This window comes from Canis lupus, chromosome 20 (genome assembly GCF_003254725.2).
Source record: "Canis lupus dingo isolate Sandy chromosome 20, ASM325472v2, whole genome shotgun sequence".
Taxonomy (NCBI): domain Eukaryota; kingdom Metazoa; phylum Chordata; class Mammalia; order Carnivora; family Canidae; genus Canis; species Canis lupus.
Genome location: NC_064262.1, coordinates 17,095,281 through 17,122,863, shown reverse-complemented (window position 1 = coordinate 17,122,863; position 27,583 = coordinate 17,095,281). Strand labels below are relative to the sequence as shown.

Sequence of the window (27,583 nt, the reverse complement as noted above, 5' to 3'; positions counted from 1 at the left end):
AGGTCATTGTAGGTCAGCCATCCATAGAGTAGGGAAGGGTTCTTGACAGGTGTTCTCCACAATGTTCTCAAATGGTGGAGTCTCAAATACTCTGAAAGTAGGATATAAACCCTGCTTTCTGTTTATAAACTTTGAGTGTGCTTGCCAAAAATAGGTCACGATGTTTCTGGAAGCTAGGCTTAGTAATATAATTCTATTGTATATGATTTACTCTCAATTTATTTCTGAGGAATCTCTCCTCTTTCAAGTTATAAAAGTCCAAGATTATAGAAAACATAACTACAGTCACCTCTCGTGTATCTTTCAAGATTTTATTCATTTTGATCTATCTGTTCTGTGTATTTATCTTTCCACAGTATAGATTTCTTTTTTTTAAAATATTTTATTTATTTATTCATGAGAGACACAGAGAGAGAGAGAGAGAGAGAGAGGTGGAGACACAGGCAGAGGGAGAAGCAGGCTCCATGCAGGGAGCCCGACGTGGGACTCGATCCAGGGTCTCCAAGATCAGGCCCCGGGCCAAAGGCAGGCACTAAACCACTGAGCCACTGGGGCTGCCCCACAGTATAGATTTCTAATCGTTTAATCTTGTATAAAAATTTGTGATGCCAGCCTTTCAAATATTTTGTCATTTTCTTTCTCTCTTCAGCTCCATTATTAGAGCAATATTTTCCTGTAATCATACACTTTTTAAAATTATTTATTTATTTATTTGAAAGAGAGAGAATATGCATGTAACACACATCTGCTGGGAAGAGGGAGAGTGAGAGAGAGAATCTCAAGCAGAGTCCCTACAGAGCATGGAGCCCAACACAAGGCTCCATCCCAGGACCCTGAGATCCTGACCTGAGCCAAAATCAAGAGTTGGCTGCTTAACCAACTGAGCCACCCAGGCACCCCTCTCCTGTAATTATAAACTTTTAAGGCAAAAAGAAATTATTATAATTTTCATATTGTAAATGAGGCTCCTGAGACCAAAATTGGTTAAGAAACTTGCTGTTAATAAGCAAAATTAATGATAGAGCTAGCAATAAAATTCAGATGGTCTTCTGACTTGCCCTGGAATATTCTTTCTAAATTTCTTCACATGATGCTATTAGGCTCCTTTCAACAGTTGGTTGTATGACTTTTAAAAATAGTAGGAGATTGAGAAAAGGACTACATGGTAGTTATATCTCTAACTCAAGGTATATTATATGAATGATGGAATAAGGAAGTCTGGCTAGTGTACATTAAGCTATGGGCTTCCAGTTACATGGACATGTTCACATCATGGCTGTGCCACTCATTCTCATTGTGATCTTGTTTTTTTTTTTTTTTTTTTCTCATTGTGATATTGTACAGGCACCTAAATCTATTTGAATTCTTTGCATCTTTTATAAAATTAGGGTCAGTAGTACCTTAATTAGAGGGCACTTGTGAATAACAGATAAATTGTTTAGTGCAACATGCAGCACAAATTATGTCTTCAATTAATGTTAGAAGAAAAATCATATATGACCTTTAGTAGGGGGTCAGCAATTGTTTTTGAGTAAACACATACTGAAACTAGTGGTCAGAAATAGAGACTATTTTCTTCAGAGTATTCTTTCAAATATATTAAAAGGAACAAATTCAATATTTTCCCAAATTTTTTATTTAAATTCTAGTTAACATGTAGTGCAAAATTCAACATTTTCATATTGCTTATATAAGGTTTTGCTTATAAATAATTTCCCAAAGCAACTTTTCTATTGATCATAGTTTTCCCAATAGTCATTTTATTGTGCATCATTTTATGTTAAGCATATTGAAGAATTTCTGTTGTGTGCTCATTTTCATTGTGGTACCAGCTTGTATTCTAGGGAATATTATATACATCATATATCATTTTCTTTTTAAAAGATATTATATTCATTTAAAAAAAATTGAATTGAGCATCTTGTACACATTTTGAGTGTAAAGACTTCAGTAATTTGAATCAAGAACTCATTCCTGCCAGGCAAATGCTAGTTGATGACAGAAAGAGAGATATTTTCTCTCCCATTTTTTTAAGAGTATTGACCCAAATATTGGCAGAAAGCTGAGATGCTCTCATTCTGTTTTTAAAATCACTAAAAAATTTCTACTGTTTGAAGATTCATTGAGATTAGGTACATTTTTAAAATAAAATAAAACAAAAACAAAAAATAGCCACTCTTGATTCCAAATACATATACTTCACATAGACAGACAAACACACAACACAAACATATCAAATAGGTATTTTCACTCAATGTGCATTTATTAAGCAACCAGTATTTGACAATTTGACAGCCACTGTGCTTGGGTCCCAGGGATGCAAAAATTTAAGATTTTTTTTTTTCTTGGCCTTAAGGAACTTACAAGCTTGCAAAAAAACATTATTAAAGAAATCCTTTCCTGTCTTGTGAGAATAAGACATATAACTGCTCACACATGCAGCTTATATAGCAGTTGTCAAGTTTCCTATGTCACCATTGGGGTGATGTGGTTTCTTCCTGTTGGCTGAGTTTGAGTGATGTCTGATCAAGTAAGTGCTCTTCCTGGCCTTGTTGACTGCTTCTGGTTGGTAATGTTGATGGATCTGCGCTGCCCCTCCGGTTACTGAACACCTTCTAGATCCTGATCCTGAACTAAGCATTTTATACGTGTTACTCCTTATCCTTCAAACCTATCCTGCAAGGTAGATACCATTATCCCTTATTTACCAATGACACTGTGACATATTATCTCTAAATAATTCTTATGCAGCCAACTTTTCCTCCAGGATTGGAAAAGATCACTACTTCCTTTGCTAAGCACCTACTGAAGTCATAGGTTTGCTTTTAGGGGCCACATTGTGTGAAAAATATTATTTTCAAATGCTAAATAACCTGAGCATAAGATGTCTGTATTAGGAAGGCCTGAGGACCTGAGTTTACCTCATTCTGAACAGCTGCTGTAGGTGTGCTGTACATTGAGTGGACAAGTCTCACACGCCTTTAATACCTCCTGCTTTTGAGCAAGTTTCGTTTCTCCCTCTAGTGTGCTTTCTCTCACCTTCTGTGTTTTGTTTCCTTAAGTGAGTCTAGTTTCATTCAATATACCTACACTACGTATTTATGTTTTTTTCACTCATGATTCTTTCTTCACCCAGCAAAAAAGCAAACAACAAACAAGGACCCAAAGGCCCATTTTGCTTTAATATACTTCAAAATTCTTTAGATTTTCCTGTTAGTATTTCTATTATTCCTCCCTTTGCATTTGGTAGGTATATTTATTCAGATCTCTTAAGTAAAGAAGACTTGGGGACTTTGGAAGAAGAAACAACTACACACTAAGAATAGAAAATAAGATATTGGTATCTGTATCAGTGATGGTGGAAGAAAGGGTAAAGGCTTATAGATTAAATAATTCAAAGGATTATATACCCTGATAAATACCATAGAAGTAAAATGAGAAAGACATTTTCTTGGACTACTGTATTCTTGTGTGTGTGTGTGCATACCCTTATCATTAAAAATGTTTGAGCCTGTATCTCCAGTGTGTGTGTGTGTGTGTGTGTGTGTGTGTGTATACATATATATATATATCCCAATTGTATAGATACATAGTATGCTAAATATTACTATAAGAAAACAGAAAACAAGAATTAGAATAAGATTATTTTAAAATAATGTGTATACACATATGTATATATAGATATTGTGATATCAACATAAAAGTTTTAGTATATATTATAATTTCAAATATATGTATAATTGTTGCATTCTAAAGGTTTGTCCATGTAGCCCATTTTAGAGATCATACCTACAACATGAAGTAATGAAAGACCTAATAATAAGTAATCCTTTATATATACACCAATGCCATACACACACACACACACACACACACACACACAGTTGCAAAGAACTGGATTAGTTGCAAAGAACTTATATCCATGATTAATGGCAATGCTTTCTCAACCAAAGTTGAATGAAGCAGATGAGAGCTCAGCAGGCATATGCTGCTGCTGTGAGCATACAAATAAGTTTGATCAGTAGCTACAGTCTTCATGCCTAATGCCAAACAGTCTTGAAAATGCTAAGCAAGAGTGTGGATAATTCAGCATGGGCACTGGTCCCTGTTGTCATGGATGTTATTGACAGTGTTAAGAAGATGGGAGCCACTAGAAAGAGCCACCTGTGGTAGGTATATGACATGGATGGGTTTTGGAGAGATGTCTCAGAGAGATTTAATATTGGAACTATCAAAGTGGCTCACTGACTATAGAATGTACCTGACTTGTGACATTCTTTATCACTGAGATAAATAGAGGACATCTTTTTTTTTTAAGATTTTATTTATTCATGAGAAACACACAGAGAGAGAGACAGAGACATAGAGGGAGAAGCAGGCTCTTTGCAGGGAGCCCGATGTGGGAATCAATCCCCTGACCCAGAATCTCACCCTGAGCTGAAGGCAGTTGCTCAACCGCTGAGCCACCCAGGCATCCTAATAGAGGATATCCTATATCACATCATTTAAGTTCAGCTTCAGTCAATAGGGCAGGACATCAGCAGATTCCATTTGGAATCAACATGCACATATTTCATTTCTTCTTGTCCCTGTTGAATGACTGTTGTAACACATTGAAGATGCTGGACACAACAAAAAGATGGAAATTTTCTGTGCTCCTCCAGTTTGGTCAATCTCTTCTATTAGTCTGTAGAACTCAATAAACACAGAAATACTCTAGCAATGTGTACTATGGATCCACTGATTGGGAGCCATATTAAATGTTTTATGCATTGTTAGTCTTCCATAAACAATCCTGTGTGTTATAATAATACAGAATAATAATGGTGTCAAAAGTAGGCCTAAAGGGTTTGAAATGAGGCCACTAAACAAAAAGTATATTGGGCACAGTCTGTGCAGTGTGTCACTTGGTCAATTGGACAGCAGTAGGGACTATTTTTATATATGCCAGGGTAAAATTTGTTCTTCAGTGTATTGGTGTGAAGTTCTCTGGAAGGCATTGCAATCTGTTTATAACTTTTTGGCAACAGCTTTTGGAATAAGGCCAAAGATACTGTCAAATAATGCAAAGAAACGGAAATGAATTGCTTGAATATTTTAACCATTCTTCTCTTTCCTAGGGCCAAAAAATGTAGTTTTATAACTATCTTTAATTAGTAATGTCTACGAGAATGAGTTAGACTTACTAGATGGAATTTAGCTCATCTGAATTATGCTCATGAAGTTATGACAACTGGTATGCAAAACCAGTTCTTTGACTTTTTTTGACTATCCTTATGCTCAACAGAAAATCTTAGCTCTTCAAAGGTGTACTTATGGGACAGCATCTGAAAAAAAAAGGCTTATAAGCAATCTTTGAGGGATTGGGAGCCAATCCTCAAATTATCCAAGAATTAACAGTAAAAGGATTGTGTATATTGGTTGAAATTCTCTTTCTTTCTTTCTTTCTTTCTTTCTTTCTTTCTTTCTTTCTTTTTCTTTCTTTCTTTCTCTCTCTCTTTCTTTTTCTTTCTTTCTTTCTTTCTTTCTTTCTTTCTTTCTTTCTTTCTTTCTTTCTTTCTTTTCTTCTTTCTTCTTTCTTTCTTTCTCCTTTCTTTTCTTTTTAAGAGGGGAGCCTTGGAAGTAGAGCTAGGTGAGAGCTAGTCTCTTGAATTGAAGGCTTATGTTAACTGTGTAATTCATAGAGTTCTGGTCTTAGAGAGTGCTTCCTGAGAGAGCTCTCATCAGTTCGGTCTATACTGTTTTATGTTGACACATTGGTCACAGCCTCAGACAAAAGCAAGTGGATATTGTAAAGAACAGTTCATAGAGGACTGCCAAGTAGAAATTCCTACAAACTGTGGTCTGTTGCAAAATACTTGGATTTGTGAGAGAAGACATGTCAATAATTTTTTCAATGAGAAGTATAATTATGTGGCTGTTTTCTGTGAGTCTGCCCTCTCTGCTTCATTTATTCATAGATAGGAATCTATAGGATGTTTTCTATAGTAACAGAACAGTGTTATGATTTAGGAATTTGGGGATTTGGGGGGGAGAGTGGAGAGAAAGAAAAATTATTATTATTATTATTATTATTATTTTTTTTTTGAGAAAGAAAAATTAAACCCATATTTTTTAACAGGGAAAAGATAAACATGAATTTAAAAGTGTTTTTAAATTTTTTAAGATTTATTTTAAAAAGATAGAAAGCGTGCATGTGTGCAAGTGGGAGGCAGCAGGGGAGGAGAGGGAGTAGGAGAGAGAGGATCCTCAGCTGACTCCCAGCTGAGCATGGAACCCTATGCAGGGCTCACTCTCACAACCCTGAGATCATGACCTGAGCCAAAATTAAGAGTCAGCCACTTAACTGACTGAGCCACCCAGGTGCCCCTAAAAGTGTTTTGTTAGATGAAAATTGTCTCCATAACTATAACTTTCAAATCTATCTCCAGGTGCTGTAAACTACAAACAATGATCCCATCTTAATACTGCAGACGTATCGTAGTAGAACTAAGAGGAACTTAACTTACTGGTAAGAATATTTTTCTTAATTATTTGCCTTAAGCATTTTTGAAAGCATTTAATCATTGCAATGCATGGTAGAAGAGTGTAGCCAGAGGGAGTGACACAAAGAATAGACCAGATATATGACATGTAAAGATGGTAGTGGTTGTTAAGTTTCATTAAAATGCCGGCTTATTTTTGAAAGGACAAAATTCTTAACTAAAAAATACTTTTCTGTTAGCTGACCTTTTGGCATATTTGAAGGTTGCATCCTGGTATTTATCCAAACATCATTTTTTTATAGAATATTAATTTCAACATTGGGATCTGAGAAGGTTGGCTTCTTAAGAGTTTTAGTGAGAAAACCTGTGTTTTCACTGGTCAAACAGAGCTCACCCCTTTATGGTCTGAAGGGCTTTCAGCTTCAGTAACTGTCCCTTGGATTTGGATCAATGTGAAATCTGACCTGAATCCTCCTTTGGAGTTTTTTCAAATTCTTTGTGCAGTACCAGGCTGAATAGTAACTAATTTCAAAGAGCTTGGAAGAGTGAGAAAAATCCACTTTCCAGGGCCAGACACACAGTGATGTGGTTATGGGGAAGCTATTTCAGCCCTTTTAAACCTCTATTTCCTAGTTCATAAAATTGAAATAATAATAATTGTAATTGCCTATAGATACAGGTTAAGTTGGATTATTTTGATAAACTTATTAGCGCTGTGAGTAGTCCATAACATTGTTTGATAAATGTTAACAATTAATATCGTTATTAGTTTTTAAAGACAAAGTGATTTAAGAAAAAAGTGGTATCTTTTCCCCAATTATTGGGGGAAAGGACTCAGAATCAAGGTGTTTCATCCCTTTCCACTTTATTTTCAACTGCTTCTTCATTATTTTATAGTTACTAAGATCCTAGTTTATAACCAGCATATAGAAAGATTCTGCATACACCAGATAGTATCTTAGTTCTTCAGGAGTACATAGTTTGTTGGTAATGAAATGTGCTCTTGAGAAACTAACAATAATATTATTTTTTATTGTCTTTGAGAATAAGTGAGGAAATCGTATGTATGTGTGTTTTGAATAAATTTGGTCTCTTTGTCTCATGTACTGGAGTGGCATTGTTCCTCTACCATATTTAGATCCTTCCTTTGGAGCTGGCTTCAAGAGGGCTATCCTGCACAGGGTTTCCGATTCTGTTTACAGGTCTACTGGATGATTAAAAAGCATCTGTGACATACACTCATATTCTTGGAGAAAACCCTTCCTGAAATCTAATTAATCAAATCCTTTGATGATTACTGGTAATGAGGGGTACGTTTATTGTGTTAAAACACTGTATGATCTCATCCTAAATAAATTTCTAATTTATAAGAAACCTTATGTAAATCATTTCAGAAATTAAAGGATGAAATACAATGTCCAGGGTATTAAATTTTTAGAAAGTTGTTATCACACTACCATGGGAAACCTTAATTGTGGTTGTATCATGATGATGTCTTAATAATTGTGTCTTTTGACATCCTGAAAATGGTTGGCAGCCTGCAAAACAGCTATTCATTAAAAACAATTCACCCTTCCCTCTATTTTATTGAAATATGTTCATTTCCTTGTTTTCCTTGATGAATGATCACATTATTACTTTGTTCTACAAAATCAGTTCTCTTGCCATCAGTTTTCATTGTAGTGCTTGAGAAATTTAGCTTTTGTGTCTTCCAGGAAGTATTTATGAAATCATAGTCCTTGGACATGTATTCTCTCCCCCTGCACAGACATTCAAGTATCAATTTTCTTTTGAAAAATTTTTATTTGGAGTCCCTCCCCTTCCAGAGACCCTCTCAAAAATTAAAAAAAAAAAAGTAGTGAAATGATTTCCAAGGCCCTGATTAGACTATAATATATGAGTTCTAATTTTGCTCTTTTTGCTGTTTTCTAACACCCAGATTTATCTGAACTGGTTCACAGCCCAATCTGTGTTTAAGTGTTAGAAATTTTATGAGCTTGAGTTTGTACATAGCAGATTAAGTCCACCTATACATTTCAATTGTTATCATATCTATGTATAATTTATCTAAAGATGATATTATCCATACATCTTAACAGAAGCCTTAAGTAGTTGAATGACAGAGACTATATTTTTGCAGTAGAAGGTCACATAAAATATATGGGCTTTGTTAAATATGGTGTGTCATCTTGGGTCACCTGCTGAGACTGGTTGATGGTACTTATCTCTACACACCGCTCCTCCTACTGATTTATGGGCTCAGGTGGGTCCTATTATATCAAAGACTAGGCTGCATGCCCTGGGAAGTAAGGGAGAGTAGTATTTTAATTTAAGTCCTAGCAAAGTGCTATTATGTGAGAGAAGATTAGAGCTGCCAACTCTTGCTGGCCTGTGAAGTTTTCATAAAGGTGTTGATTATTTTCCAGTGACTGTCCAGATCCACTGTCAGAGACCACTCACATGTTCAGTTATGTCACGACTTGGCTCCTATACTCTGTAGAGGACAAGATATAATGACCTTTTGTTTTTGAAATGTTCTCAGTGCAATGTGCCATATACACTGCATATGATGGTGAATTTTTTGTGTCAGCTTAACGAGGGCTAAGGGATGCCCAGACAGCTGGTAAAATATTATTTCTGGGTGTGTCTGTGAATCTGTTTCCAGAAGACATTATTAGCATTTGAATTGGTAGATTGAATAGAGAAGATCTCCCTCACCAATATCTGTGGGCATCATCCAATTCATTGAGGGACCTGAATAGAACAAAAAAAAAAAGCAGAAGTGTGGATCTATTTGTTCTGTATTTGATCTGGGATGGCCATATTCTGTCCAATATTGGTTCCCAAGCCTTTGGAATTATACTGAATTGCACCACTGGCTTTGCTGGTTCTCCGGATTGTAGACAGCAGATCATGGGATTTTTCAGCTTTCATAATATCATATGAGCCAACTCCTACAATAAATCTCTTTATATTTATCTGTATATCCTGTTCATTGCGATTCTCTGGAAATCCTATTACCCTGCACAAGCGCAGCTTACTTGGCTGATCCTACCTCTTTCTTGTTTTGTGTTTATATGCCCTCAACTCAATTGCAATTAATTGTTCACATATCTGTCTTATGAATATGTCTTTGAGGGCAATGCCCAGTTCAAATACATATTTTTACTGTCAACCCTGAGTGTAGAACCTAGCACACACTAGATGCTTTATAAAGATGGGGGCAGAAAGAAAAAAGAATGAAGGGAGGGGAACATTATCCTGAGAGATCACTCCTTGGAAACTTTCTATGCTAAATTCCAGAGTTGCTTTTCTAGGTTCTATAATCTAGACAATATTCTTAGGAGTTTCTAGTCTCAAACTTGGTTTCAGTTTTTTTTTTAAGATTTTATTTATTTATTTGAGGAAGAATGAGAGAGATAATGCACAGAGGGAGAGGGAGAAGCAGACTCCCCACTGAGCAGGGACCCTCCCCCCACCCCCAGCCCAACATGGGGCTCCATTCCAGGACCCTGGGATAACAACCCAAGCTGAAGGCAGACACCCAAGCACCCCTAAACATGATTTCTGATGAATTTTAATTTTCCCTTAACTCTTATCTCTCTGATATCCCTACCTGGTCTGTTATTAGCATATAGCTAATTCACTTCAGGACAATTAGGAAGTAGAAGTAAAAGCAGGGAAATCTCTCTCAAGAAAGCCTAAGTGGTGGGGCGCCTGAGTGGCTCAGTTGGTTAAGCATCTAACTCTTGATTTTGGGACAGGTCATTATCTCAGGGTCATGAAATCAAGTCTCAGTTTGGGCATCTCAGCATGATTGATCTTATCTCTCCTTCTCCTTCTGCCCCTCCCCCCTGTTTGCACTCTCTCTTAATTAATTAATTAATTAAATCTTAGGGGGAAAAAAAAAAAAAAAGAAAGCCTAAGTGGAAGATAAGTAAAATCAACCTCCTCAGAAAAAGTTCTTCTTCTTTTGCATAATTGTTAATTTTTCAGCATCTTTTGAAATGAGATATTCAAAGTAATAAGATTTCTTTAGATGCTAGAATATTTTGCATAAATAATTTTCATATTTCAAAATGATGATACTAAACAGTATCCTGTTTCTTTTCCTTTTATCCCTTTCTTTTCAATGATATAAGCACATCAGAACTAACTCTGTGCCCTTGTCCAGAATTAATCATTCCTATCCATATTTGATGTTTACACCTTTTAAATATTTATGGGTTGTTGTGTTCCTTTATTGTTGTTTACCCACTCTGGGACATTTAAAAGCCTTACATTTCCTCCTTAGCCAAGCACTCCATTCCCTTCATCATTCTCTTGGCTGTTCTTTGGACCACCTCCAATTTGCATACATAATTTTGGTATTGAGGTGCCAAAAATACGTTTGTTTCAACTGGAGTCTTATTGGATTTGCTTTCACTCAAATTATGTACACAAATAAATGTGATCTCTAAGCCATGAAAACTCAGTAAGGACTCCAAAGAGAAGCTAGGATATATAGACATGCTGTTAAAATACTATAGGAAGATTTTAAGTGAATGAGGAAATGGCATCTCAAAATCAAATGATCAGGAATGAGCAGTGTGTGAAAAATTCTGTTTGTAAGTCCAGGTCTGTGTTGTTTTGCAGATTTTTGTTGTAACTGCCCGTCTGTTGTTTTTTAAGACTATAGTAGGGTTAGATTCAGTCTTACAGCCATTTCCTAATTAAAAAACATAGTATCTTTTTAAAAAAGATTTTATGTATTTATCTGACAGAAAGAGAGAAAGGGAGAGAGCACAAGCCAGGGGGCAAGGGTAGAGGGAAAGAGGGAAGCAGGCTCTGCTCCCCACTGAGCAGAGAGACCAATGTGGGGCTCTGATCCTAGGACCCTGGGATCATGACCTGAGCTGAAAGCAGATGCTTAACTATCTGAGCCACCCAGGTGTCCCCATTTCCTAATTTTTTATTTTTATTTTTATTTTTTATTATTTTTTTTTTTTTCATTTCCTAATTTTTTAATTTATTTTTTCTTTCTTGGTAATTTCAGAAGGCAGAGTCCTTTATCAGTAGGAAAACAGTTGCTATTTCATTGCAGAGAGAAGACTGAAGTAAAATAACCATTAAAATATTCAAGGCAAAGAGACACTGAAACCCAGGGAAACTTGTGTGATTTTTTAAAATAAATGGATACTTTGAATCCTATATTGTTATTTAAAAGGACTTTTCAAGTAGCAATGTGACGCACTGCACAAATAAGATATCAATGGAATTATATAGCACAACCAAATAAATGACTTACAGTGAAATCCACTGAGGAGAGGAAATTGTGTTTTCTCAACAAAATGCCATTTTTGCCCTAAGGCATTTCATATTGGGGGAAAATACCCTGTATAACATTGACACAAATCATAGGCATCTCCCGTAAACAGCATTTTTTATTGAACTGCACACATGTGCGAAAATTTGAGGCCTTAGAGAAGAAACAAACCAATGAAATACATCACTGCTATCACCACCTGAAACTAGGGAGGGCGACAGGAGCAGACACATTTCAGAGCCTAGTGATGAAGCAGGGAATTAAGAAGTAAATCAAAGCTTCTGATCAAAGGCTAATTTAGTCTGGCATAAATGATCCTACAGTGGAAGGAAGCCTCATGCACAGAGATCAAAGATTAGTGCCACTACACACGCCACAACATTCTCTGCAAAGGGGCAAGAGAAAGCACGAGAAGGAAGGGGAAAGAAGAAATACATCAAAGCATTCTAAGAATCCCGTGCAATATAATCTCCCTTTCTCAGTACAGCATGCATTATTTTGAAAAATGAAAATGAATCTGGCTCATTTTTTATGGTATGTTTGTGTTCTACTTTTGAAATAGTGAGTAGCTGCTACTGTTCCATGTGTAAATTGACAGTGAAAGTAAAATAAATCTTATCAATTGCTTTTCCATTATCTAATAAAAGATGCTTCATTCATTTGTAGGAATTAGACATTTTTTACAGCATTCATTCATTCAACAATTACTTTTGTTTAACTGTTGAAAGCCAGTTGAGGATACAGTAGCAAACTAAAACAGACACAGTTTTTACTCTCATGAAGCTTACAATCCACTAAGGTAAGCAGATATTAATCAGGTTATTATGCAAACAAATGTAAAATTGTTGCTCTGAGACCTAGAAAGGAGTCAAAGATAGATTTGGCCTATGGTTAGAGAGTGATTCTTTGAGGAATTGGTGTCTGATCAGACGTAGAAAGTAAACTGGGAAAGAAGGTAAGGTAAGAAGGATGCATTTTGTTAGAGAACTTTATTAATGTGCTTTCATTTATCTGCGGGGGTGGGGGGTGTTGCTGGTGATGGCAGTGGAGAGTCAGTCCAGCTACGGTGCTGAGAATAGTGCTTAAATATTACTGCTTAAAAAAATGGATTTTAGTGCCAAAAGAATTTGAGTTCTAGCCCTAATTCAACATCTCAGTTGAATATTTTTGACATATTAGTCAACGTTTCTGAACCTCAGCTGCTGATCATAATCCTTGTCTCAGAATTGTCTTAATAAATGTTAGCTATCATCACCATCATCGTCGTTGTCGTCATCATCATCACCACTACCGTTCTTACCTGGGGGATTAGCACAGATTTGTGGTATGATTTTAGGCATATCATTTCATTACTTTGAGTTTCAACTTCATACTTCCATAAAAAGGGGGATGTTGGATTAAATGGCTTAAAGATTCCTTCTTGTCTAAATATCCAAGATTTCCCATGCAAATCTACAGCTGGAAATTTCAGTCCATATATGGGAAGCTTATAACCTGGCAGGTTAGGAAAATTAGACTTTGTTTAAAAGCAGACTTTTTAAAAAAATTCAATTAACATACAGTGTATTATTAGTTTCAGAGGTAGAGGTCGGTAATTCATCAGTCTTATATAATACACTTAGTGCTCATTACATCACATGCCCTTCTTAATGTCCATCACCCAGTTACCCCATCCCTCTGACACCCCTCCATCCCTAGCAGCTCTCAGGTTGTTTCATATGATTAAGAGTCTCTGATGGTCTCTCTCTCTGATTTCATCTTGTTTTATTTTTTCCCTCCCTTCCTCTATGATCTTGTTTTTTTTTTTTTTTTTAATTGGAGTTCAATTTGCCAACATTTAGCATAACACCCAGTGCTCATCCCACCAAGTGCCCTCCTCAGTGCCCATCACCCAGTCACCCCAACCCCCCACCCACCTCCCTTTCCATTACCCCTTGTTTATTTCCCAGAGTTAGGTGTGTCTCATGTTTTGTCACCCTCACTGATATTTTCACTCATTTTCTCTCCTTTCCCTTTATTCCCTTTCACTAATTTTTATATTCCCCAAATGAAGGAGACCATATAATGTTTGTCCTTTTCTGATTGACTTATTTCACTTACCATAATACCCTCCAGTTCCATCCACGTTGAAGCAAATGGTGGGTATTTGTCGTTTCTAATGGCTGAGTAATAGTCCATTGTATACATAGACCACATCTTCTTTATATGATCCAGTTTTGTTTCTTAGATTCCACATGAGTGAATTCATATGATAATCATCTTTCTTTGATTGAATTATTTCACTTAGCGTAATACCCTCTAGTTCCATCCACATCATTACAAATGGCAAGATTTTTTTTTTCTTTTCTTTCTGAGGGCTGAGTAGTATTTATTTTATATATATATATATATATATATATAATAAAAAATATATATTTATATATAAATATATATATACCACATCTTTTTTATCTGCTCATCTGTCAGTGGACATCTAAGCTCTTTCCATAGTTTGGCTTTTGTGGACATTGCTGCTATGAACATTGGCATGCAGATGCCCCTTCAGATCCCTACATTTGTACCTTTGAGGTAAATACCTAGCAGTGACAATTGCTGGGTCATAGGTAGCTCTATTTTCAACTTTTTGAGGAACCTCCATACTGTTCTCCAGAGTGGCTGTACCAGCTTGCATTCCCACCAACAGTGTACGAGGGTTCCCCCTTCTCTGCATCCTTGCCAACATCTGTCATTTCCTGACTTGTTAATTTTAGCCATTCTGAATGGTGTGAGGTGGTATCTTATTGTGGTTTTGATTTGTATTGTGGAAGTAGACTTTGAAAGGAAACACAATCCCACTTTTTAGCAACTTTACTTACATTTCTTTAATACACATTTTAGAAATTTCTATTATCTTAGATTAAATGTTATAGCACACATTTCTTCTGCTAAAAGGCCTTTAAAGTGTTTCGGTGGGACATTTAATTTCCCATTACGGCTGGTTTCTCAAATCATTCCCTTTGTAATTGTCACATTTTTACAGTCCTATTTAAAATGAATTTAGTTTTCCAACTAAAAATATCAAGCTGAGTTGGAAATTGAAACCCAAGGACTGTAAAATCAAATGATAAAAAATGAGGCTTCAAGCCAAAGTTTTCAACCATCACATCTAGATAGACCACTAGGAAACTGTTCTTTTTATCTTATTAAATGCATAAGAGTACTTCTAAAGTTATTTTGGTCAAATGAAATTTCATAACATTTTTAAATCTAGAAAGGGGAAAATGGTTTATTCTATACCTTGTTAATTATTAAAATCTGTAAATATTTGGCTTGATTGGGGTATCTTCTTGAGTGAAGGCACTAAAATTACAATTCTTTCAGCTCTTTACAAAGTTTACTTTTGACTATATTTTGTTAAATATTTAATTTTTTTGTAGCATCACAGATACGTATTTTTTTCCATGTAGTATTTTAAAACTTCATTGCTGTGCTTTGATTGATAAACAGTTTGTTTTCATGTTTATATCTTTACCCTTAAGGGATACATATTAAATGCATTAACTAAGTAGCCCAGATGCTACTGTATCTACAAGTTAGAGAACTGAGATGTTAACTGACTCAAGGTCAACTACATATTTATTGAATGAGAATTACATTTTCTACCTCCCAACTTTTGGAGTAGTACATACTTCACAGTACCTCACTGATTTTCAAATGTTCTCTAAGACCCTACTCAATTGAATGGAAGCATGCAAACCCTGACATGAATCAGATCTGGTTAAATTGGTCAATCATTATCTGATTGGCCTCAATGATTGTAGCATTAAATAGTATTTCACGTTGATTTCCCTTGCTATTTTTTCTTACAATATTTCCCATTTAGTCAGCCTCTGTATTGATATGCTTTTCATTTGTGAGTGTCCAATTATGCCTTCATGTTGGATGGAAGACTGATTAGCATGCATTAATTAAGGTAATGAAATAATTATACTTATTATGATATAACTATATAGTAACCACCATTAGTATGACCTAATTATCTAGTGGTTATGAGCATGTGGTTTGGATATCTGATTAAAGTGAGCTTGAATTTGACCTTCAGTATGTACTATTAATGTGTGCTCATGCAAGTTAATCTCCTTGAGCCTTAGTTTTTTCATCAGTAAAGAGATGATAGTACTTAGAGTTTGTTTTTTAATAGATAAGTTATTTAACTTATTATATTTTATACATGATAAAAGCTCCATAGTTATTACTAACATTAATTTTATTGCCCTAGTCATAAGGAGACACACACACACACACACACACACACTCACACACATAAAATTATGAGACAGTCATGTTCCCATAGCACCACAGTTTTAGAGGTGGGAAGGTAATGCAAATTTGGTCGTAATGAGTTCTTCGCTGAGGATTTATTAAACTCAAGCTGGAATAACAAGCTGGTCACAACAAATAATGCTGTATATAAGCAAGACAGAAACAATAGTAAAGCAAGACAGCATTGATGGTGTTTGGATTCCAGAGTCCAGAGGTCCCTGGGGCTAATTCTTTCACTGGCTTTTCTCTAGTTTATGTTTATAGGCCAATAAATTCCACTTAATTAAGTTAGTTTGTTTTGGATTTTTGTGACCCACTAATGGAATCCGATAATGTAGTATCTTAAGGAACACATTTCTTCATCCTTCAGTTAACATTTAATATTCCCAAAAATGTCTTATTACTTATTTATTTACATGCTTATTTTCTCTCTTCCCATTACTAAAATGTAAGCTCTGTTTGGACAAGAACTTGCAACAGTTTTCCTCAGGTAGTAGAAAATCCCTACCACCTAACAGGCACTCAGTAAATATTAGGTGAGTGAATGGATGAAGGGAGAAAGGAAGGAATAGTCTTTAAAAAAAGATGCTTCATGATCAAAATGGCACCCATATCCTTTCCCAAGTAGATTAGGTAAAGATGGATATTTAACATGTATTGAGAACTTTACATTGAGCTAGTCATCATGTTAGATATTGTATACCTTTTAAGATTATTAGTATCCTCCCCATTTTACAAATGAGGAAATAGAGGGACAGTGAGATAAAGCTACAGTGGTAGATTCTGTAATGCCCTGCCCTAATCAGCCTTTGAGAACCAGTTGCTCTCCATCCTGCTTGGAGTGCTGCCAGCAACCAGCCCTTACATGTCACCTCCCGACCCATTAGGCTGCCTCAGCTGAAGAGAGTACTCCCTTGCTCAAGGTCATGTCTCCTTTCCAGGGCAGCCCATATCTAAGGCCTCATGTGGAGGACAAAGGCCCAACTCAGGACAGCTCTAAGGATCATGCCCTCCAGAACTCCCTGTAAGGTAGGCTGAGGCCTATCTTCACCCTGTATTACAGCACCACTTCTCACTTCATCCAGTTCACCTTCCTTCATATTGTTCACTATGCTTTCATTTCTAATCTCTCATTAATAGACCAGAGTCTGCTTTTCAGGAAAACCAGCCTGCTGTGGTGACTTGTGAAGCTCTCTGCCCCAGCTAGTGAGGAGGCCTCTTTGAGGAGATAGAGCGGGCTTAGAGCTGCACTTGCTAGAAGAAGTTTATCTCTAAGTCTGAGTGGAGGAAGGGCTAGGCTAGGCATTCTCTAGGATCTTAAAGATGACAATTTTAGCTGGAACACAGGGAGCTGGGAGAGAAGAGGCTTGAGAAGGTAGTGGGCACCTGACCATGCAGAGCTGTGTAAAGCATGCAAAGAAGTTAGACTTTTATTTTTAATTGTTAATGTCCTTCTTTATACTCATGCACCAGGATCTGCCTACTACTGTCTCTAGCTACAATGAATCTGCCCTTTGGGGCCCATTTCTGCCCTATGAAATTTTACTAGAATTTAATTTTTCTTTCAGAATGCTATTTATAGACTCATTTTTTTTTAGACTCTTTCATTTTTAACCTTCTCACTGGCTTCCTACTGTAATTACAGTCTCAAAAAGCAGTTGTTTTCTGGGAAAAAAGGATGTTTTGAGCTACTCATTGTGACTTAGTTGTCTCTAGTTTAAAACTTTCTTTAGCCACTTGAACAGACTTGATTCCAGTTGTTTTGATTCAAAGGCAACAGGGAAGATTTCCTAGAGATTCATGTGATTATAGAAACCTTTTCAGAAATTTTCAGTGATCATGGTTTATACCACATTGATTTACAGTGTGGGGTCATTCAAGTGGCCCTTGGAATTCAGTAACTTCTAGGTCACAGAGAAGCACAGATGAGCACCATACCATCTTTGTGTTTGGTAACTGATAGGTTGTGTGTGTGTGTGTGTGTGTGTGTGTGTGTGTGTGAGTGAGAGATACAGGCATAACACACACACACACACAGACACATACACACACTACACTATCTTGGTATACTGTCTGGATGAGGTCTAAATGCTAAGGGTTGGGCAGCCCTGGTGGTGCAGCGGTTTAGTGCTGCCTACAGCCCGGGGTGTGATCCTGGGGACCCGGGATTGAGTTCCGCATCGGGCTCCCTGAGTGGAGCCTGCTTTTCCCTCTCTGCCTGTGTCTCTGCCTCTCTCTCTCTCTGTGTCTCTCATGAATAAATAAATAAAATCTTTAAAAAAATAAATGCTAAGGGTTTTCATCTATTTGAAACAAATATCAATGCTTGGAAGAAGCAGTGTGGTATCTGCAGTCTGGAAGATACAGAGATTAAATGGGTCATATGTGTACTGCAGGCCTTATTTTCCTGCCTTATTTTTCCCCAGTGTATCTTGACAACTTAGAACAATGGTTCTCACCTTTGACTGCTTATAATAATTACCTGTGGCACTTTTTAGATCTAAGGTTCTCTGGGAAGATCATCTAAAACTGTAGCTAGAGCCCACATAGCTGTTTTGGTGGTGGTGGTGTGGTGGTTTTTCTTTTCAGCTTATACCTGTGATTCTTTTGGACAGCCAGGGTTGAGAAGCATTGGTCTGTTCTAATATCTACATGTTCTCATTTCCAAAAGAACAGTGAATTATCTAGAATTCTACAGCAACCATTCAATAATACTTTTGCTTTGCTGCTTTCTTTGGGCTGCTGCTTAGAACCAAGCACATGTTAAACAAAGAAAGAGGGTTCTGGGCCTCTGTATGTGTCTCTGTATGCATCACGGAGAAAAGCAAACATCAAAGAGAAGCAGTATTCATGAATGCAATTTAAAAATACAGAAGAACTGAGACGCCTGGGTGGCTCAGTGGTTAAGTGTCTGCCTTCAGCTCAGGGCATGATCCTGGGGTCCCAAGATCAAGTCCCGCATTGGGCTCCCTGCATGGAGCCTGCTTCTCCCTCTGCTTGTGTCTCTGCCTCTCTCTCTGTGTCTCTCATAAATAAATAAATAAATAAATAAATAAATAAATAAATAAATAATTTAAAAAAATACAGTAGAACTTTGATAAGTATTCTCTACCCTAGCTTTTTATTAAACTTCCGAATCAACGTATATCACTCCTAGAGCATGTAAATCCACCCATAGCACAGAAAAGGAGAACTGCTTCTTTTGAGTGGTGTACAGTTGTTGCACAACTCTGAGCGGTAACTTCACACAGAATACAAATGAATGGTATTCCCTAGAGCGGTACAGTGCGGCAGTCTGCCTTTAAATGTAGGGAAGAAGGCATCAGAGCAGTGATTTTCAACCAAGGGTGATTCTGTCCTTCCGGGGATATCTAGAGAACATTTTTGGTTGTTGTCACGACTGGGATGGGGCTGGGGGAAGTGAGATTGTTGCTATGGACATCTAGTGATTACAGTCCCATTTTAAGTGCACAGGACAGTTTCCTACAAAACAAGAATTATCCTTCTCAAAATGTCCATCATAACTCAGGTTAAGAAACCCTGGCCTATTTGTACTAGCTATCTTGCCCTCCATGATACTGTGTACATTTGGAAGTAAGGGCAGGAACCTTGTCTCTCTCTCTCTCTCTCTTTTTTTTTTTTGCTTTGTGTTTCCAGTATCTAGAACAGTACATGGTACACAGTAGTTGCTGAGTATCTTTTTTGGATGACTGAATGAGTGAACTGTTTGAACTGGACAACCTTGTATTGCTGCCCTAGAATCTAGGCAAATGGGAACTACATTAGGAACGAGTCCTGCCTAATTCTGTGGTTGTTCTAATGTGGAAATTCCAGTTCAAGGGGAGCCTCATAGGTAGGTGATTAAAGATGTCTCCATGGATTTCCTGTGGTGCCTGCCATTCTTTGGTTTATTTTTCCTTGAAGTTTGGCCCACCTGGGTAATTTCAGTGGCTTGAGGCTTCATGTCACTTGCAACATGGGGATACTAACTTTGATCAGTATATCCCAAATTATGGAATACTACTGATGGGATAGAAGATGACCAGAGGTAATCTAAGATTAAATATGATTAAATAATAGACTTAATGTGAACCAAACAGTTTTTTCTTTTAAATTTTCTTCTGGTACTTCAGATTAAGTCAAAGGTTAGTTTTGTGCTAGCATAATTTTACATATTTTTAACACTTTTTACCATCTCTTTTTCATAAAAGAATCCAGACCTCAAAATCCAGGAGTCCACTGGCCACAATATCTCTTTAGAACTTACTTGGTTAGGTTTCAAGTGTGTTTATTCTCATGTAAAATGATGCTGATTTTCCATTTAGAGTAGTGAGAGAACCAGTGAAGACATTTTAATTTAAATAGGAAAATTAATTAAAAATACACACAAGTAATGCATTCTTATGGAACACATCATGAACATATCATTTGAATGAGTTGAGATACATTGGAGTTGTTTATTTCATTAATTGTGGTATCTTGGTAAAGATGGAATCTTGGAAACACTTGCCTGGGTGGCTCTGAAAGAGGCAGCTTGCTCTGGGGATGTGTTGACAGATTAGTGGGGGCCATGTGGGAGATGATAAGGGATGCTAGAAGGGGGAAGCCCCACGGGAGGGAGAAAGCCCTGAAAAGACATGTGGAACCCTTGTAAAGGCCACCTGCCTCTGGTCACAGCATTCCTTTCCTCCCACATGGCTGACTGTCCAGGCAACATCAACGTCACTTCTGGTTTGAGAGGCCTCTGGGAGTGAGAGAGAGTATTGTTTCATAGGGGAAATCAATCATGCTATTATGAGTCATGGAACAAGAATCGTGCGTCACAGGTTTCCTTAGTAAACCTCAGTGGCCCTTTGATGCCACTGTGCTTTTGGGTCTTGAAGACCTTTGCATCCCTCCCCCCATGTGTGGTCACCAACTTCTACTTCTTCTTTTCTAATAAGGGGTCTTCCTCCTGAGGCTTTTGAGTCCATATTTGTATAATTGCAAACCTGGAATTAGGGATTTACATCTGTTTCTCTCACTTCTGCCTTGTGGGACCCAGACAACAAAAATCTCATCCTTTTCCTACAACCTTCAGACGTGTGAAGAGTGATTTTATGTCTCATGTGCATCATCTGTTTTCTAGTAAGAAACATCCTCAGCTCTTTCAACTTTTCTATCCATGAGATAGTGCTTCCTCCTCCCATCTTGGGAGCTTGCCTCTGAACAAGCTCACTTCGTCTGAATCAATTTTAAATCAAAGCCTGACCTGGACACAACTTATCAGGAGTTTCTTGAATGGAATAAAACAAAGTGTTACAACCGCATTCTTTATTCTAGGTACCTACCTCTTTTACCTAGGATCACCAACTTTTTGGCAATTTCTTCACATTGTTTATTAACAAACTCTTTATACTAGTTATTACAAACTTTCTTTGTTTTAAATTTTTGGCAACAGCTTTCTAATAAAAATGTTTGATTTATGTTGTGTGGTGGCTGGGGGGCGGATGGAAAGGGCGGGGATAGGAATTGCAGGCACATACGAGTAAACTGCTAAGTACCAAGAGAAATGGGAAATTTGAAAACGTGAAATATCTGATACCAAGTTCAAGCTGCAAAGCAAGGCACGGTTATTATTTTTCCTTAGCCCATTTAGAGAGAGTATTTCTCTAGGTTTGGTCTCTGAGTCACTTATATTAGCAGCATCTTATCAGAGAGGCCACCATACTCTCTCGTCCATCATTGCTTGACAAGTTGCTCTACCCTATTTGATTTCTATTCATAGCTCTTATCACTACCTATATTTTATATATTTTTATTTATGGGTTAAAACAATTTATGAAACCAGGGACTTTGTTTTTTTCACTACTGTATGCATACTACTTAGCACGCAGCATAATAAATGAATAACTGAATAAATAAAAGAATAATTTGGGATGTTGATTACATATGCAGATTCCTAGACCCCCCGCTGTACCCGCTAAATTAGTATTTCTGACAGTGGGGCCCAGGACTGTAGGGATTCATCTCTGTTCTAAAATTTTAACATGGCTCTTTTTGCATAAGTGCACACCAATGTTCAGTACACCAAAACCAAAAACAAAGTATGAAGAGCACATTTTTGAAATACTGTAAACTGCCCATCTACCTTTACATTCTTAAAAGAAGACATGTGTGGGATGCCTGGGTGGCTCAGTGGTTGAGCATCTGCCTTTGGCTCAGGGCGTGATCCCCGGGTCCCGGGATCAAGTCCTGCATCAGGCTTCCTGCATAGAACGTACTTCTCCCTCTGCCTGTGTCTCTGCCTCTCTCTCTCTCTCTCTCTCTCTGTGCTTTCATGAATAAATAAATAAAATCTTAAAAAAATAAAAAAGACGTGTATATCAAGGCATAAGTATTTAGATCTTAGAATTTAAGGCATTTGCACATTAGTGACCAGTTAAGGATCACTATAAAATGCTGTTTTGACTATGATGCCATCATAGCTTGTGCATTCACTCCCACTTCCTAAATCCTGTTCCATTGCCATTATGACAGCAGAGATGTGTATATACATGGGAACTAGCAGACTACTTACTGTAGCTTACTAGACAAGACCCCAGCAGATCATTTTAAAAAGTTACCTCACTGACAAAGTGGGGCTACAGTTTGTGAAACTTGTTCAAAATGCTGATCTCAGAAATTCAATGCATAGTAGGAAGAAAAAATCTACATAAAGCCTTTCCATGGAAGGAGAAATTCTTATTTTCCTATAAACTTCATTACTAATAAAATAAGGGATAAGAGCAATAGGAAAAAATAAGATTAGGAAAGCCAAAATGGTTTTTAAATTAAATTATTCTTCTCAGACTTTTCTATGAGACATCAGCAGCTCTGCAACCACCAGTTTATTGGAAGTCAGCCTAGTTTTTTAGTTTGAGACAGTTTGAGAGGCCATTCTGTCTGCCCCATATTTTACTTATTAAATTAATTATACTTAATTTGTTTTTCAGAAGTAAAGGAGGATCATCAGAATGATGAGCTAAGCTGTTAAATTCCACGATTGGTTGGTCACTTAGTTTTGCCCCTCAGCTAGCTGGACATGGGTATACTCTATGTTTTTACCTTTGATCATTGTACAAAAAGAAAGTCCAATATTACATAAGATAAGCATAATGAAAAAAATTGTCTCCGAAATTACTCAGTGCAGCTGTCCACTGAAACACTGTCTGTTTACATGGTGTTTATATAATTCTTACCTTCAAGTAAACTATTGGGCCTTAAGAGAAGGAGGGAGAAAGAGAAGCGGGGAGAAAGACAGAGGAAGGAGAGGAAAGTAAGTAGGAAGGGAAGGAGAGAACGAGAAAGAAGAAGAAGAATGCTATATTTAAAAAATGGTATTATTTTTCCTTCATGAAACATCATGCAATAGGAAAGGCCAGTCACTACTAAAAGTAAGCATTGAACTGGGGTTAAAAAATCATATTCCATCCTTGAATTTCATATTCACTACCTGTGTGTCCTCAAAAGTTCACAAATTTATTGATTTCTTACTTGTAAAATATATGATTTGGAGGTCAGTGATATTGAAGAAACATTCCAGCCTTAAAGTGGTATAGCTCTTTGATTTTTAATATATCTGTCAAATTTGGAACACAACAAATAGAATATTTAAAAATATAAGTCACAAAGTTAAGAGTTGGCTATAAAAGAGCTAAATCAGTATTTATGAGGAGAAAAGAACTTTGAATAAAGTGATAATTGTGAAGTACAATTATTGCTGGACTAAAATTCAATCTTTAATATTTTCTTAAGAAATTAAGAAATATATGTTAATACATTCTTTAAGTCAGCAATTTAGTTTGAGAGTTTTAACAGCTTGAGTATATTCACAGCCATGATCTATGGTAGATATGGGGCTGGTATCACACATTTAAATGCAAAGGAGTGAGGCATCAGAAGAAATACAAGGTAATAGGGAGTGGTGGAGACTGGAGCACCGGAAAGAACAGTCTCTTCTAAAGAGACTACTCAGCTCATTGCCAAGTGCTAAAGCAGGACTGTCCTGTCAGACTTTCTATATATTTTTTAAAAGGACAGAAACCTGAATTTTATTGTTAAAATTCCTTATGTTTGAGAAATGGAAGCTGGTGTGCCTGAGTGGCTCAGTTGGTTAAGCATCTGACTCTTGATATCTGCTTAGGTCGTGATCTCAGGGTCATGTGATAGAGCTCCCACGTTGGGTTCTGTGCTGGGCATGGAGCCTGCTTGAGATTTTCTTTCTCTCCTTCTCCCCCATCCCATGCTCACACTGTCTCTTTGTCTCTCTCTCACATTCTCTGAAAGAGAGAAAAAAAGAAAGAAAAAGAGAGAAAAGGAAAGAAAAGAAAGAGAAAGAAAGGGAAAGAGAAGCTAATAGGGCGCTCGGCTGGCTCACTCAGAAGAACATGGGGCTCTTGATCTCGCTGTTATGAGCCCAAGCCCCATGTGGGGTGTACAGATTACTTAAATAAATAAATAAACAGGAAGAAAGGAAGAAAGGGAGGTAGGGAGGAAAGCTAATTTAAACCTCCACAAAAGCCACTGTGCGAGCTACATAAAACATACCTATGAGCAGTTTGTTGCCTTTGGTTCTAGGGTCTTTGGAGGTGCCTTCTACTCATTCAGCTACCAGGTAAACTACAGTCAGTTGTCAAACCGTAATGACAAAGTTTTAATGATCTCATTTGGATATTTAAATATTGGCCTTCCCTGAGGAATTCAGAATGGCTGAAACATGAAGATAAGTGTCATGCAAAGTGAAGGAAGTTTGGAGAATAAATGTTTTTGTCGATTTCACTGTTAAATGAGTTGCTCCCAAGCAGAATCCAGAAGCCCCAGTACCAAAGCTCCTTGGAACAGGAATGAGCTGTTCCATTAACCTGCTTCTGTCCACTCTAGTGCCCTGAGACTAATGGTAATTCATCAAATGAACTCCTAGCCATCTGAAAGAGCTAATTCAGACTCATCCCCAGGGTGGTATTGATGCATTAAGAGGTTATGGCTCTTGAAGTAGTTAATAAAAAAAAAAAAAAAGTGTAATAGACTTGCTGAATACTTCACTGGAAATTTCTCATTTATCCCATGATGATTCTGAATTTTGCCAGCTACTTCTTTGTACCATTGTGTCATCTTTCTTTTTTGTTATTTTGTTTTCTTTTAAGGAAGAATAATGTTAGAGAAAGGAAATGTTCATTTGTTACTGGAAACTTCCAATAATAGGATGTACTACATAGCACATCATAAGAGGTCCCTTGCCTCCAACTTGCATTTGTCACTGCTCCAAATCACTCACATATCTATGTATTTGTTTTTCTCTCTAGCCAAGATTTATTCACATAACTGGTTTATTGAGTCCATTTTCTCAAGGATGAGAATTATATTACATTTTTGATTTATGCATGTGTTTGCTTTTCTGCATCTTTTAAATGTTTGCTGTCCCTTGGAACATATAGAGAACATGCACCACATTTGTATTGGCTTAGTGGATGTTGAAAGAGTGATTTTAATGATGCCACATATTTTTTCCTTTGTTCTTAGCTACACACAATCATGTAAGGTACATCTTTTGAATGGATCCATATGCACTGCTAGATGGTGGTAACACAAAGTGCTAATATTGATTTGAAAAGAATGAGCTTTTCTTATGTGTTTCTTCCCAAGCAACCAGCTTATCTAAGATAGATAATATCAATAGGCTGCACTATCAATGCCTTAGGATAGACTTGCAAAAATATCCCACAGTTTTTTATTTTAGTTTTTTCTCCCTTGGGTGCTTTGCTCTAGTTCTGTCATTCAGACTTAACTATAAGGATAACCAATTAGTAGTTAAATGAGTTGAATGAGTCTTTTTATGTACTCTATTCAAATGGCACTAAATTCATTGCCACATGAATAGGACAAGAATTATTTCTTTATGTACTTTTAAAACAAGCCTACACAGTAAATGATACCGTTCATAACCCTTGCCTTTATTGCTCTTTACTATACCCTGGGAATCATTCTGAAAATGAACTTGTAGAGCTCCTATTTGTATTGCAGTAGAAGAAAGAACTCAGTACTAATAAGAATGTATAGTTTTTCAAATATACAGGAAGGGAAAAGTAGTCTTGAAAACAGTATTTGAATGGAACAACAAGGGGGATCCCTGGGTGGCACAGCGGTTTGGCGCCTGCCTTTGGCCCAGGGCGCGATCCTGGAGACCCGGGATCGAATCCCACATCGGGCTCCCGGTGCATGGAGCCTGCTTCTCCCTCTGCCTGTGTCTCTGCCTCTCTCTCTCTCACTGTGTGCCTATCATAAATAAATTTAAAAAAAAAAAAAATGAATGGAACAACAATGAGAATGCTTGCTGGCAATTTACATCTTTAATAATGCAGGCATATCAAAATAACAAATGTTCCTGGCCTGTATCATTTGTGCATGGTATAGATGTATGCTATGGACCTAATACGTGCTGTACATTAAGATTGCCAAGGTAAATTCTCACTTCCTGTCTGAGATACTCAGACTCAGGGGCTATTTGGGAAGCTCAAAGTCAGTGGTCATTATTTGACTCTCAGAATGAATGATCCTTGGTCTTTTAACAAGGGACACTGATTAATAAAATAGTCTTGGGTTGTAGGAAAAATGTGTCATTCTAGGAAACAAAGACTTCTGTCTCTTTTCGTACAGGACCATTTGCAAAAAAGAGCAGAATGCTAAGTGAAATACACATCTACAACTCTGTATAAACATTCCTTTCCAGTCATTGCTTCCTGGTCAGCAATCCTAACCACTTTGAAAGGCCTTTAGTTTGGATTTTAGGAAAGAACTACAAGGGAGATACAGCTTTTGGTAGTTGTTATTTAGTAATTTGCTACTAATGACAGTCATGCCATGTAATGGAAGCATAATATCTAATGTTCACTCTTGCTACTGCTACTACTACTGTTGCTGCTGTTGCTGCTGCTTCTATGACAGCTATTTTCTGGATTCATTTACCTTGTGCCAAGAACTGTGTTTTTCTCTTAGTTGCATAATAAACAATTATTTAATTGACCAGTGGTTTATATATATTTTTATATATATATATAAATGTATATATATGTGTGTGTGAAAATGAAAATATGAGAATATGAAATATTCATGAAAATATGAGACTCACAGGCAGTCAGGTAATTAAGGCTTGTATACCACCTTGAGTTGAGAAGGGAGTAGGGTTCCAGACTTCAAAAGGGAGGAAGACAATTCACGGGAAGATGAGAAGAACAAATGTTTGGCAAATAGATGTTTGCCCTGCCATGCAGGTAAGTCTTTCTGATATTAAAAGTGTCTCTGATAATAGCTCTGTCTTCCTGGTATAGACCCTCTATCTAAATTCTTTTAAGCATGGGGGCCCCTGGGTGGCTGTAAGGGTTAAGTGTCTGCCTTTGGCTCAGGTAATGATCTCAGGGTCCTGGATGGATCCCCATGTGGGGGCTTTCTCTGCTCAGCAGGCAGTCTGCTTCTA

General features: G+C 37.0%; 1 protein-coding gene across 12 annotated transcripts in view; it reads left to right on the top strand.

The window, feature by feature from the left end:
* CHL1 (cell adhesion molecule L1 like) overlaps positions 1-27,583 on the top strand; it is a 195,426-nt gene that overhangs the window by 40,665 nt on the left and 127,178 nt on the right. For 8 of the 12 annotated variants that reach the window (XM_025451569.3, XM_035702513.2, XM_035702507.2 and 5 more), the window contains one exon: positions 6,432-6,511. The exons of 1 other annotated variant lie outside the window; for it this stretch is intronic. The gene's annotated coding sequence lies outside the window, so the exon portion shown is untranslated. Of the gene's footprint in view, positions 1-6,431; positions 6,512-17,033; positions 17,122-27,583 lie in introns of all 12 variants that reach the window. 3 more of the 12 variants (XM_049097436.1, XM_049097438.1, XM_049097437.1) reach the window with 1 other exon arrangement.